We start from the raw sequence: 13867 nt of genomic DNA on the forward strand, positions 1-13867 counted from the left end.
CAAGTGCAAGGCATACAAAGTACAAGGTGGCCTCAGTGCAGCTTAGTGTAGCATGATTCCGGTATCACTTTGGAAAAGTGCTAGTCACCTGATAGTTGAGGTTTGTATAGTACAAACCATATTTTTGAAAACTGCTTTCCACATTGGCTAATGAAAACCCCATATTTTTACATTTAGGCCTGATTTACCTTTTTGTGCCATTTTAACCTTCTGGTTGCTGTTGCAGAAGGAGCATTAGGAAGATAAATCAAGAAATCAGTTTTAAATAATTTTTTTTTTCAAAGAATCTTTCTGTTACAATTTTAAAAAAACCTCTTTCTCTCTCTTTTTAATCCTTGACTTTGATTTTATGGTAGTATTGAATCCAGATTGAAACCAGCTAATGGATTTCAGAGTGAAAAGACTGAGTTACTATGGCTACACAGCAGCCTGAAAGCTTAAAAGGACAAAAGGATAAATGAATACAATACTGGTTGCTTAGCCATCCCCTGAATGGCTTCTAATAACTTAGAGGTTTATAATTTGGAGACAGCAAAAAAAAACTTGTTCATCTTTTAAGAATTTATATTCCATTTTCAGCTTAAATCTGTGCTCTTGGAATAAGATGTTTGAAAAATGTTTTGGTAACATCCTAGTCTTTTGATTCAATTAGTAGTTTTTATTTATTTTTTTTACTTAAGATGAGGTCATCCATAATTGTTAAAATAAGTACAATGATAAAATTACTGAGCAACAGTATCTGTAATACAAAATACAGTGTCCCCTTTGACTGTTGCCAGGGTAATTCATTATCATTAATGATATGGGCTTTTAGGTTATAAGGGTGATACATGAATAAAGTTTTTGCTTTTATAATGATTATTAATGTTGTATTGGCTGAAATATTTGACTAAAAATGTCCATTTGCCATTATGAGTAAATTTAAAATGAAAAAAGCAAGCAGTATTATCAAGGTAACAGACACACGTCCTTATCAACTCAAGAACATGTTTCTATTGTTATATGTCAGAAACTAGCTTAATTTCTATATTAAGATTGAATTCCTTGTTAGAGTTTCTATGAGCCTGTAAGTATTAAAACAGGCTACCTAGAGAAGCTATGGAATCTCCATACTTGGAAATTTTCAAGAACAGATTGGACAGATGCTTGTTGGGGATTATTTAGTCAGGATTGATCCTGCCTGGAGAAGGGGGCTGGACTAGATGACCTTGTGAAGTCCCTTCCTTCCCTATGATCCTGTCTGATTTCAAATCACTGTGATGCATCTGTTTTCTTATATTTCATATTTATTTTGAGGCAATATGGCAACAACTTCTACTTTAATCCTATACCCTTTTACTACTCCTGGGCCACTAAGGAGCCAGGAACCACTAGATCACCTTAACTGGCTATTTCCAGGGAATAGAGGAGATACATTTTCTCAACAGCAAGTGAGAAAAGAGGTGTTGGAGGAGCACTAGTGTGAACACTGTTCCTAGGGGATGTATAAGCCATGAGATTCCATAAACAGGTGGTGTACTTTTAAAATGGCTATTAGACTTCTTGAAATGTCACTGCGGATTGAAAAATACAGATGCAGCTGACTACCACCAAGTCCCCCACCACCCTTGGTCTCATCTGATCTTGGGTTTATCTGAAAATGTGTCACAGCATTTTGAACTTACTGGAACAATTTTTCACTAATTCTTACTTCGTGTAGTACGTACTGAAAATGCTGTAGTATTACCCTGGCAAGTGTAACATTAATGCAAAAAGACATATGTTCAAAGGTATAATCTTTGATTTGAAATGGTTTAGTTTCAGCTGCTCTTCGTGAGCCAGTCTTGACTGCTTTTTAGAAATGCTTAGTCCTTTCCATTGACTTAAAAATGGATACTATACACTTTCTCTGTTTCTGAAAATTGGAGCCAAGATTTCTCAACTTAAGCTTCAAGAATTTGGAACACTTACAATTGTTTGTTAGTTTTGGAGTTTGGCTAAGACAAAGTGAAGTCACTGGGGTTGCAGAGGCACAGTTTGTCTCAGTTTTTAAAAACAAATCCTATCGTTATACCATTATCATGCATTAAAAATGTATTGTAAAGTTTCTCTTGCACTTAGAACAAAAAGCAGGAATGGCAATATGAAGTAGAGAATGAGACTGTATAATTAACTGAGAGTCAAATGCAGTTTAAATTGTGTTTCAGTAGGAGGTAATTGCAATATTCTTTTAATTCATCGTATAATGCATACAATCCTATTTGCAAAATGTGTTTTACTACATATAAAATGATTACTTTAGTTGTTTAATCAAGTCAAATATACCAACAGAATAGCACTGTTTATATTATAGCTATATTATAGCTCTACTAATCCTGCTTTGCAGGATTCACATGCAATTCTCATGATGCTTTCTGAAAAATAAAATTTGTCAACTATATTTAAAAAAAAAGACAATTAGGTCTTCTATACTGAAGGCTATTGCTGATCCCTTAATGGGATACATTGTTTTGATGCCAGGCTGTATTTTAAATGATACCAAATGCATACATACTACAGAAACAAGACAGCTTGAAATTCAGAGATGGATCAGTTAGAACGAAAGCACTTCTTCAGAAGATGGGGAGCTACATGATATTTGATGTTGCCATGGGAGACCAGAACATTTGCAGAGCAGATGGACCAAAGTTAAATAACATGGATACAGGTATTGAATAGGAGTTATGTAATTCAACAGCAATATATGATTCATTGGCTACACCAGGAGCTCCTTTATGGAAATGTCTGTAGCTTAATTTTCGAGTGTAAAACTTACTTTGCTTGTAGAGTTGTAGAGTTGTTTGGTTGCCTTTAAATTGAATAATATTTTTTTATAATAGTATTTTTACTTTAATAACCTGAGTTCAAACTGCCATGTATCATTGGCTTAGTTGGGTAAATTTCCACTTAATTCTTTGGTTCTCAGCAAGTCAGTGATTTTTTTTTTTTTCCTAAGGTCCATCCAATTTCTTTTTCTGTTAAATGGAAAAATAGCAGTGACCCTGATCTCCTCTTTCTGTAAACTGTCTCTTGCATAACTCTTAGAGCTTCAAATTTTATTCCTCTACTGAAAGGCATGGAAACACTTTTAATTTCAAATTTTATGGTCCTGTTGGTTCAATATGTTCTCTGTTGCTACAAGCTCTTCTATAACCTTACAAATTGGTTTTTGCTCAATAGAACATACCACTTGGAAAATTAAAACCTCCTTCATGGAAATTTAACCAACTGATTTTTTTACAGAAATCTAGCAATATGAATATGAAGACAGTGTATAGGTGAGTGTGTACACGTAAAACGCATAGTTGTCTGATGGTACATCTGTATGTATGTGTATGTTTATATCTAATACACTTTATCAGAGTTTGGGACCTCTTTGACACCAATAACTTTAGTTAATATATACTGATATTGTAATTTTATCTCTAGAGGAATAAATATTTGGGCCAAGAATTTTAAATCTGCTTTGCAGTCATATGTGTATTTGAATATTTTGAATGCTTAAGTGTAAACTCATAAGCTCTTTTCAGAGGTAAATATAAATGTAATCTGCTTACTTGAAGATGTATAATTTCTATTGTTGAAGGAATTTCTTATAATTTGTATATGAGGGGAGTTTCTGTCCTGGATCTCTGTGTTTCTGTTCTCACTGAATTATCTCACATAAATGAACTAAATATTTTTCATGGACCTGTTCCAAGGAATTGCTTCTGTAAATTCAGTAGGCATATTTTCATTTGGTAACATCTGTATAACCCCACTGAAATCTATGTAGCTATGTTTGCTATATCAACTGGGGGTCTAGTCCAATAGTGTTGGTGTACTGAGGAAAGATGATTATATGATCAACTTGTGATGAACGTAATTATTTCTAGAACACATACAAAATTAAGTATGATTTTCAAGAAAATGTAGCTCACAAGCAAAGAGACTTGCGAAACTGTATAACTTTCCACAACAAAGTAATACAAATGTATTACTCTTCAGCCTGGAAAAGCACAGGTTCAGGGGTGATCTGGTGGCCACCTACAAGTTTATCAGGGGTGCTCACCAGGATCTGGGGGAACATTTGTTCACCAGAGTGCCCCAAGGGATGGCAAGGTTGAACGGTCACAAACTCCTCCATAACCGTTTTGGACTGAACATAAGGAAGAACTTCTTTACTGTTCTAGCCCCCAAGGTTTGGAATAGACTGATGTCAGAGGTGGTTCAAGCAGCCACTTTGAACACCTTCAAGAGACATTTGGATGTTTATCTTGCTGGGATCCTATGATCCCTGCTGACTTCCTGCCCCTGCGGCAGGGGGTTGGACTTGATGATACTCCGGGGTCCCTTCCAGCCCTAGTGTCTATGAAATCTGTAAAACAGAAAGGATGGAGGGATCAAGGAAAAGGTGAACTGAAGGTGTATATGGGGAGGAAGTACTGAGTGAAATTCTGTGTCTTGTGCAGAAAGACAAACCAGATGGTCAGAATAATTTCTTCTGGCATTAAAATCCATGAGTGAATTCCTGGTACTTTTGAAATTCATGCAAAACAACTATTTGTTTTAATTGGTCAGGAGTAAAGGAGAAGCAATAGCTACAACCCTTAGCAATGTTCTCAAAAAGAAGACAAGACATTCCGTTAGATACCTGATGTGTTTACATATTAATACAAGAAGCACAGGGAACAAGCAGAAAGAATTGGAGGTCCTACCATCGGAGAATTATGATGTAATTGGAATTATGGAGACACAGTGGGATAGTTCACATGGCTAGAGTATAGCCATAGATTGGTATAGCTTGTTCAAAAAAGATAGGGGCAAAAAAATGATACCTTATATAAAATAGTGATGGACACATGTTCTAAGGCTTAGTATGAAATGGAAGTTAGGCCTGTTCAAAGCCTCTCGGAGAAGTTTAGAGGGGAGAGCAGCAACCAGGATATCATGCTAGGCATCTGCTACAGGCCATCAAAATAGGAAGGGAGGTGGACAAGGCCTTCTTTAAACAAATGATGGAACCTTCCAAATTACAGGACCTGGTTCTTATGGGAGACTTCAATTACTGGGACATATGCTGAAAGGGAAACAATGAACAAACCCTCCAGAAAATTCCTGTAGTGTTGGGGATAACTTTCTGATACAATTAGTGGAGAGGTCAAGTCAGGGAAAATGGGGAGGAGTTAGTTGAGAATGCAAGGGGGTAAAATAACTTGAGTGACTGAGCATGAAATGATAGTTTCAAAGATCCCAAGAAAAGAAAGGAAGGAGAGCAGCAAAATAAAAACATTGAACTTCAGAGAAGCAGTCTTTAACAAACTCAGGGCACTGGTGGGCAGGATCCCTTAGGAGGTAAGTCTGAGGGGAAAAGGAGTAAGAAAGCCTTTCTAAAGACCCAGAAGCAAGCTACCCTAAGCAAAGGAGGAATGGCAAGTGCATTAGGATACCAACCTGGCTAGACAGAATTCTCTTCAATGAGATGAAATTAAAAAGGGAATTTTATAAACAGAGAACTTGGCTTTAATACTAGGAAATAATATAAGGATATTGTACAGACATGCAGGGAGTAAACTTGGGAGGCCAAAGCACAATATAGAATGCAAGTGCAAAAGACATAAAGGGCAATAAAGTGGGCAACACTCTACAATTATACCAAAAGCAAGAGGAAGACCAAGGAAACCTTAGGTCCCTTGCAGAATGCAGAAAGCAATCTAGTTACAGATGATGCAGAGAAGGCTAAAGCATTGAATGCCTTTTTTTACTTAAGTCTTCACAAATAGGGGCAGCTGTCAGATGTTGAGTGCACTTGGCAACAAAATAAGGAAGGAGACAAACAACATATAGTAGTAGAAGAACAGGTTAGGGATTACTTACAGAAGCTACGTGCTTGCAAATCCGCAGGGCAGGATGGGATATAGCCTAGGGTACTGAAGAAATTGGCAAAGATAATACCAGAGACATTGACTATCCTCTCTGAAAACTTGTGGAGGTTAGGGGAGGTCACAGCTGATGGAAGAAGGGAAAACATACTGCCCATCTTTCAGAAAGAGAAGGAGGAGGATCGTGGTTAGGACATTGGAACTAGCTATCTATAGAAATTGTGGAATCTCCGTCCTTGGAAATTTTAAAGAGCTTGTTAGACAGATAGTTGGCTAGGATGGTTTAGTCAGGGATGATTGCCTTGAGCAGGGGGCTGGACTAGATAATTGCACCAGGAAGACACGCATCCATTCATGAGAACTCTCTGGGTCCTACCTTGACTACAGAGTAGGACCCAGAGAGTTCTCATGAACGGATCTGAGTCCCTGTGCAAAGTGGCCAGCAGTGTCCCTCAGGGGTCCGTGCTTGGACCAGTGCTTTTCAACATCTTTATCAATGATTTGGCTGGGGGAGTGAAAAGCTCGTTGGCCAGGTTCCTGGATGACACCAGGTTATGGGGCAGTGTGGTCATGTTAGAAGATAGGTTGTGGATACAGGCAGATCTGGACAGGCTCGAGAGTTGGGTAGACCGGAACCAGATGAAGTTTAACACTTCCAAGTGTAAGGTACTCCATTTGGGGGCAAACAATCCTTAACATACATACAAGCTCAGTAATGACAGCTTGACTTGCACCATGGCTGAAAGGGACCTAGGGGTAATGATTGACCGTCGCATGAATATGAGCTGCAGTGCCAGGCGGTGGTCAGCAGGGCAAGTTACATGCCAGCATGCATCAACCAATGCGTCTCATGTAAAACTAAGAAAGTAATATTCCTGCTGTACTCAGCACTGGTGAGACTGCTGTTGGAGTACTGTGTCCAGTTCTGGGTGCTGCATTTCAATAAGGATGTGGAAAAACTTGAGAGGGTCCAGAAAAGCCACCTGCATGATCAGGGACTTGCAAGGCAAGCCATACAAGAAAAGGCTGAGGGACCTCGGCCTCTTTAGCTTAAAGAACAGAAGGTTGAGAGGGGACTTGATAGCAGCTTACCGCTATATTAGAGCAGTGCATTAGGAGCTCAGTGAGCAATTGTTCACTAAAGCACCCCCAGGGAAGAGAAGGACCAATGGATACAAACTCCTGGAAGGCCGCTTCAGGTTAATACCAAGAAAAACTCCTTCACAGTCAGGGTGTCCGGACTGTGAAATAAACTCCCTCCAGAGGTGGTGCAAACCTCCTACCATGGAGGTTTTAAAGAGAACTCTGGACATTCACCTTGCTGGGGTCACCTAACTCCAGTTTTCTTTCTGCTCGGAGTGGGGGAGGCTGGACCTGATGATCTGCAAGGTCCCATCCAGCACCTAACAATATATGAATCTATGACTCTTTTGAGGTCCCTTCCCTATGATCCTAAGATTTTGTGTTATGAATTAATGAATTCTCTTTCACATGTGAACTCTTATGCCCTTATTAGACTACTGCAATGAGATAGATTGATAACGATTTTCCTAAAATAAATGGACATAAAAAGAATCGCAGAGATGATTAATTTAAATGTCTTTCATATATTTTTAGAATGTACCAGTTTCACAAAACTCTTTAAAATCCACAACTTTTCCCCTATTCCTTTCTGAATGTCTTCTACAGTCTTGATTGCTACATTACCATTTATATTGTTTTTTATGTAAAATTTTTGGTACTGAACTATAAACCCCCCCCAAAAAACCTTATGTATATAACTATATACATTTGGACTTATTTAAATTTTCCTTTCAGTCTCTATTTTTTCCCTTTATGTATGAATGCAGTTTTAATCAATGCATTATGCAGTGGGGCTTAAAATACATTTTCAAGAGATTGCATACAGAGTTTGTTAGCTAACCCAGTAAACAGGAAGTTGCTTTGTAGTAATTAGATCATTGGTCAGACTTTTGATATTTCAGAACACTTCAGTTCTCCTTTCGTAATTGGATTTTAAGCATCTTATCTCATCCACGTGGGAGTCCTCTGACACTAAACTAGCATATTTTGCTCTTACTTCATGTAGTTATTCTTTATTCTTCAAGTGCTGAAAATCAGACCACATATTCAGTATATTAAGTATCTATGAATATTTTGTCTCACACAGTGAAAGTAGATAATTTGCTTTTCTAGTACTAGTAATACTATTTTTATTGATTTGTTTGGTAATACCTTTTATTGGAACAACTGTGTAGTTGGGAGAGATGTTGTTAGATGAGCTTTGAGATATAACATGCTTTTTCCTTAGGTCTAGACAAGGAGATGCAGTCTAAGGCCATATACAGATGTTTAGTTTCTACTGGGTGAGTCACTACTCTCCCAATAGAAACTGCAACTATATAGACATTCAGAAATTTATTTCCAGGAGAAAATAATCCCAGGAACAACCGGGGTTAAATGGATTCTGGGAGAATTCCATGGGAAAGACCAAGGGCTTTTATACATGTGCTCTGGGACGTGGTGGGGGGGAGGAGGGGATACTTTAATTAGAGTGGCTCTGAGAGCTGCTCTGATTAAGTGCCTGTTGCGTCACCTGTATCGGTATCCCTGCACTGAAACATGGTGGTGGGGGGGCAGTCTAACTAAAGCTCATTGAATGAGTTTGAATTTAGTAGTCTGCCACAGTTTTTCAGCACAGATACTGTTACATGGGTAATTGAGTCTGCTCTGATGTGTTGTAATTACAGGGTGTTGGAGTAGCCTCAAATGTCTGTAGATTTACCCTTCTGAGATTTATTTATTTAGTGAATGCAAATCTGCCAAGCCAAGCAATGGCCTCCTCGTTAACTGAGTTCATAGTTATTAATCTACCCTCTTAATATGTAGAGGGGACACTCATTGGTGATGTGCGGCACTGTTTGTATGTGTACAAGTGCACAAAGGATTAGCATGAGGCCCCAGCAGCAAAGGTTGGCTGCACAGGGGCCTTGGCCTGTCCTAAATCTGTTTAGCAGGGACCACTATCACTGTGATTGTTCACTATTAATGTGATAGCCAGCAGGTTGATGAGTGGGGTTTGTTACAAGGAACTTGTGTGTGACTTCCCATGATTCCCATTCCTTGATCCAGTGGGCTTCTGGAGAGAAGACACAGCATAGTCCTCTGGCATCCCAGTGTGACTTGCTCTTACTTCCCCACCATGTGTCAAGGGAGATGGTGTGTCTCTTGGGCTGGACTCAATTGCTCCTGCCAAACAGAAGCAGAAAATGCCCCTGGAGTGCTTCAAGGCTGGAAAGCGCAGCCCCTTCACTGTCTCCACACTGTGGTCTCGGGCTGCACATGACTTTTAGTAGTCTGGGTCAGCTAATCAGGGCTGTCCTATGCACTATCCATTTACAGACAGCGGAGCCTACAGAGCATACAGAGGTGTGCATGGGGCCCCCCGGCTTGGTAGTGTCAGCATTGCAGGGTCTCTGTTCCTCAGCGACTCAGCTCTTCTAACATATGTATAGAGTTCTCTGGGTACATTTTTCTACTGGGAAAACAAACCCAGGAGAATTCTCCTGAGTCATTTGAACATCAGTACACAGCCCAAGCTGAATACCAGGTAAAACAACTACCTTTGCTTAAATGAAAATAGTCATATGATATTTAGCTTAGGCTGTATGTGTTTCTTTCCTAGACCTGAGAGGGCATTCTGTGCTCGAAAACTTGTCTAATGTCTCTTTCTACTATGTAGTTAGTCCAATAAAAGATATTGCTAAATGATAATTGCTTCTAAGTTATTTCCTGCACCGACATGGCTACAATAGCCCTACAACATAGCTCTTATTACTGATACCTGCCTTTTTATTGCATTTACCTTGCTTGTTCTTAAGACTTTAATTATGTGTAATGAAGGAGGGCAAGTAATGAAGTCACAGTTTTCCATTTTCTCAGTATCAGTTACAGTTAAATTCCCTTGCCGGCATGATTTCAAGAGTTTATTTTGGATTATTTTCCTAACTGCACCAAGAGGACAAGAGAAGGGAAGAGAATCTAGACACCCTTTCAGGCTGGAAAATGTTCAGGCCATATGTAAATATATTCCCCCAGTCGAAAGTTGGCATCATCTCCAGCATGAAGTAATACTTAAAAGATAGGATTTAACATCTAAAACATGCTGTCTAGGGCAATATACAAATACTTGATATGAGCTTCATGTGTGCAGACTCTTTTGCATAATTGTTTAATCATTACTCTATTTCTATTTTTTTCAGGAAATGTACCTGGGAAGAACCTTGAAGAGACCCACAGATCTCTGTCAAAGTAGTTATTTGCCAAGAGATTCCTTTACTTGTAAGTTCCTTTCTGTCATAAATTAATGGAATAATATATTATCAAAGATAGAGGGTACTTAAGAACCTCTGGAAGGTGTATGTATGTAGGGGAAACTTTGCTACATTATTTTCTCTTGCTACTTATTCTCAAAATGCTGAGTTATAGTGGAGAGTAAACAGTTATTTTATTCTGCTCTGTTAAGGCTCTATACCAAATAAAGAGTAAGTTTTATCTACCAGTACTCTGTATGTTACATAATGACATACTTTTGTTTTCCTTGAAATATATGTTAAGCTATAGTAACTAGTTCATTATCTAGTGAATATTCTATCTAAAAGTGAGTTTGGAGCTTATGAAAGAGACTACTTGTGAGAGAGCATGTTTTGTGCCCCTAAACAAAAGTATTTTATAGCTGAGACAGTCTACATAAACTCCTTTAGTCCTGTTCTGTCTTGGCCATCTCTCCTGTGATAGCCAAATAATGTCCTGTTTCAGTAAAGCTGTTTGAGTTAACTTGATTTCAACTGGAGTGACACCAGTTCTTTTCAGATAAAACACAAAACAAGCACTGAATCAAAATGGTTTGGACCTGAATTTTCCATCAAGGTCTGTTTTATATAGTTAGTTATTGCTGTAGTCTCTGAAATAGCTAAGTATCTGAAAGACAAGAATGGCTTTGAGAGAAAGATTAGCTAGTTCCACTTTATTGTAAGGGAAGACAGGTGCAGAGGGAGTAACTGATTTGTCCATGGTCACACAGGAAGTGGCAGAGCTGAGAACAGAACCCAGATTATTTTAACCCAGTCTAAAATTTCACCATAAAACACTGGATATGGAGATTTTGGTTATATGGCCTGACATTAATACCATTAATCAGCCAGGACTTGTATGATCAAGCTTTGTTAAAATCATACTTTGGAGAAAAGGAGCTGTCTGTTTTAGGCCACTGATTTGCTAACTAGACTTATTTCTTAAATAATACTTTTAAAAAGTCTGAACACAGGGTGGCTTTCATGACAATAAAACAATAAACATTATTTCACAATTAGAGGACATTCCTGTATGCATCTGATAAACTGTGGATAGTTTATTTTAGAAAAATAACTTTGTACACTAAACTTTGAAGGCTGGTCTGTCTCTCAAATCGAACTACAGGGTGCCTGTACACGAGCCGGGAAGCTGGTCTGACGCACCATAATTACACATTGATACACAAGGTATGTAGGTTGGCTGGAGTGCAGTAATTACTGTGCTCCAGCAGACTTAATTAATTGAGTCTGCTCCAGTGCACTGTAATTACACTCCAGATTTTTAACTAAGATGTTGGCACAGCCAAAGGGGAGAGTGCCTCCAGAAAGTGCTAAGATTTATTCAAGACCTAGTGTATGTACCATGGGACAACTCACTGGCACATGAGAAGTGCAATACCTACCCAATGGCCTATGCAACCCAGCATACTTGTCTTCAATAGTGGCAGAAGTGGAGGCATCAAAAGGAGGGCACTTTACTGAGTACATCAAGAGTGATCCATCCCCTATCCATTACCCTCCTTGGCATCCACCATCACTGGTTTAGAGATGCCAGAGGAAACATTTCTGACTCTGTTGCTTAATAATGACAACTAGAGCCATCATTCATGAATCTGTCTAATCCCTCTTTGAACCTGGTTGTACTACTTGCCTCTTCAACGTCCTGGAAATCTCATCAATAGTGTGCAAACAATATAAAGAAAAAAGGTGTTCCTGGAGGTAGTTCCACACTGCTTAGATGAAAACATTAAATGCTTTTCAAGAAAATGTTTTGAAAAAGTACGAACAAATTTTTATGAACCTCTACAAAAGCTTGACTTGGGAAACAGACCAGCCTTCATAATTAATATATATGGGTGTTTTTCAAAATGCTCTGGGGGTCGCGGGGGAGGGCATTTTAATTAAAGCAACTCCAAGAGCCGCTTTAATTAAAGCGCCTGGAATATCTCATATATCAGTGTCCCCACACTTTAAAATGGTGGCAGGGGCCAGTTAAAGCTTGATTAATTGAGTCTGCTTTGACGCATTGTAATTATGCTCTGGGTGCTTTAATTACAATGCAGCAGAGGAGACTTGATTAATTAAGCCTGCTGGAGCATGGTAATTACCATGCTCCAGCCAGTCTCCATGTCTGATGTTTCAGTGTCTTTGCACTTCAAAATGGTGGTTGGGGCGCTCTAACTAAAGCTCATTTGACAAGCTTTAGATAAAGCTCCCCTGCTGCCATTTTGAAGTGCAGGGACACTGATACACGAGGTGTTCTGGGCGAGGGAAAGCTGCTCGTTATTTAAATTTCTGAGGGTTCTTTTGCGGGGTAAGTTTAATTATGTAGTACAAATGGGGTAGTGGGTACAGCTCCAGCATCATGCTAGTAGGAAAAAGAAAACAGAATTTAGGTTTTGAGATTGGCATCAGCTTGCTTATTCCAATTCTCTCATGTTCTCTTTTAGTATAGTTGTACTTCTTCACTGACAGCAGCAAACTGAGGAAAAATGATTACGTATTTATTGATTAGAATAAAAATACAGAGTTGACAAGGATAAATTAAGTGACACTGTCATAAAAATCTATGGCATGATGCAAAGAAACCAGGATCTGTATTTTACATGGACAGCTTCACAATACTTAAATGACAGACAACAAATAGGCAGGCCAAGCAGTTATAATATCTGGAAGTACTGGCAGTCTGTCTCATTTAGTGTCAATTTTAATAGTAGGATCATGTTTGAGAGCAAAAGAACAGAAAATGTGTGGCATATTTTGCTGAGCTGGAGTTTGGCAACACATTTTCCCCTATGAAATAAAAGGAAAATTCCCTGAAAACATAAAATATTTCAGAGTTGCACATAGCAACAAAGGATTCCATTTCCCAAATACCTGTCAGTTAAGTCTGTACCTCATATAATTTTATAAATATATTGGTGCTTGATTGTAATAGGAAATGGTGGCATAAAATGTGCAATACAATCTTAAAGAAGAGAAAGTAATTAAAAAAAAATTGTAGACCATATGTTTGTAAGCCATCCATTGACGGGACTTAAAAATGGACAAGATCTTATCCCTCAAGCAGTGCAGGTTTTTCTCCAAGTGTTTTTGCCTACTGTAGTTTTAGATCACCCAAGCATGAGGCAGTATTACTAGTTCTGTAACTGTCGAGTAGTATGAAGGCAGAATTTCAGCTGAACTATTGGATAATGTCACAGGCCACACTCCTTTGTATGGTGTGTGAGTGAGAATGAGGAATAAGGTTTCTTTTACATTACATTATGACTAGCCACAGTGGGAAGAGCAAGGCCTAGTGTAGTCCAGGGTTTGACTGTAAGTAAAGTGGAAGATAGTACTTCCTTTTTGCCACCATTCCTCATGTGTTTAGCAGGGAGCATTTCACAGTTGTCTCTTCCCATGTGTTGGTTTAAAATCTAGCTTAATGTGTTTAGAATTTCAGTTGCTACCATGTCACAACTACATAACAGGTATACTTCTCAAGCACAGATATGCAAGATGAGTTGAGTAACTCTGTGGAGAAATTAAATACATGTACGTGTTTTGGGAATGCAGCAAAAACCCACATTTTCATTGCACAATCTTTAGAGCCTTTGAAAGTCATACATTCTTTTCTTTTTTTTGCTTTACTTT

The 13867-nt window shown here is 38.5% G+C and overlaps 1 protein-coding gene across 2 annotated transcripts in view; it reads left to right on the top strand.

Annotated features, from left to right (window-relative positions):
• The window catches only part of MARCHF1 (membrane associated ring-CH-type finger 1), a 479517-nt gene that overhangs the window by 161358 nt on the left and 304292 nt on the right, over positions 1-13867 (top strand). For both annotated transcript variants that reach the window (XM_090036253.1, XM_090036254.1), the window contains exon 3: positions 10142-10220. The gene's annotated coding sequence lies outside the window, so the exon portion shown is untranslated. The remainder of the gene's footprint in view (positions 1-10141; positions 10221-13867) is intronic.

This window comes from Crocodylus siamensis, chromosome 2 (assembly GCF_052110815.1).
Source record: "Crocodylus siamensis isolate JL-2025a chromosome 2, ASM5211081v1, whole genome shotgun sequence".
In the NCBI taxonomy this organism is placed as follows: domain Eukaryota; kingdom Metazoa; phylum Chordata; order Crocodylia; family Crocodylidae; genus Crocodylus; species Crocodylus siamensis.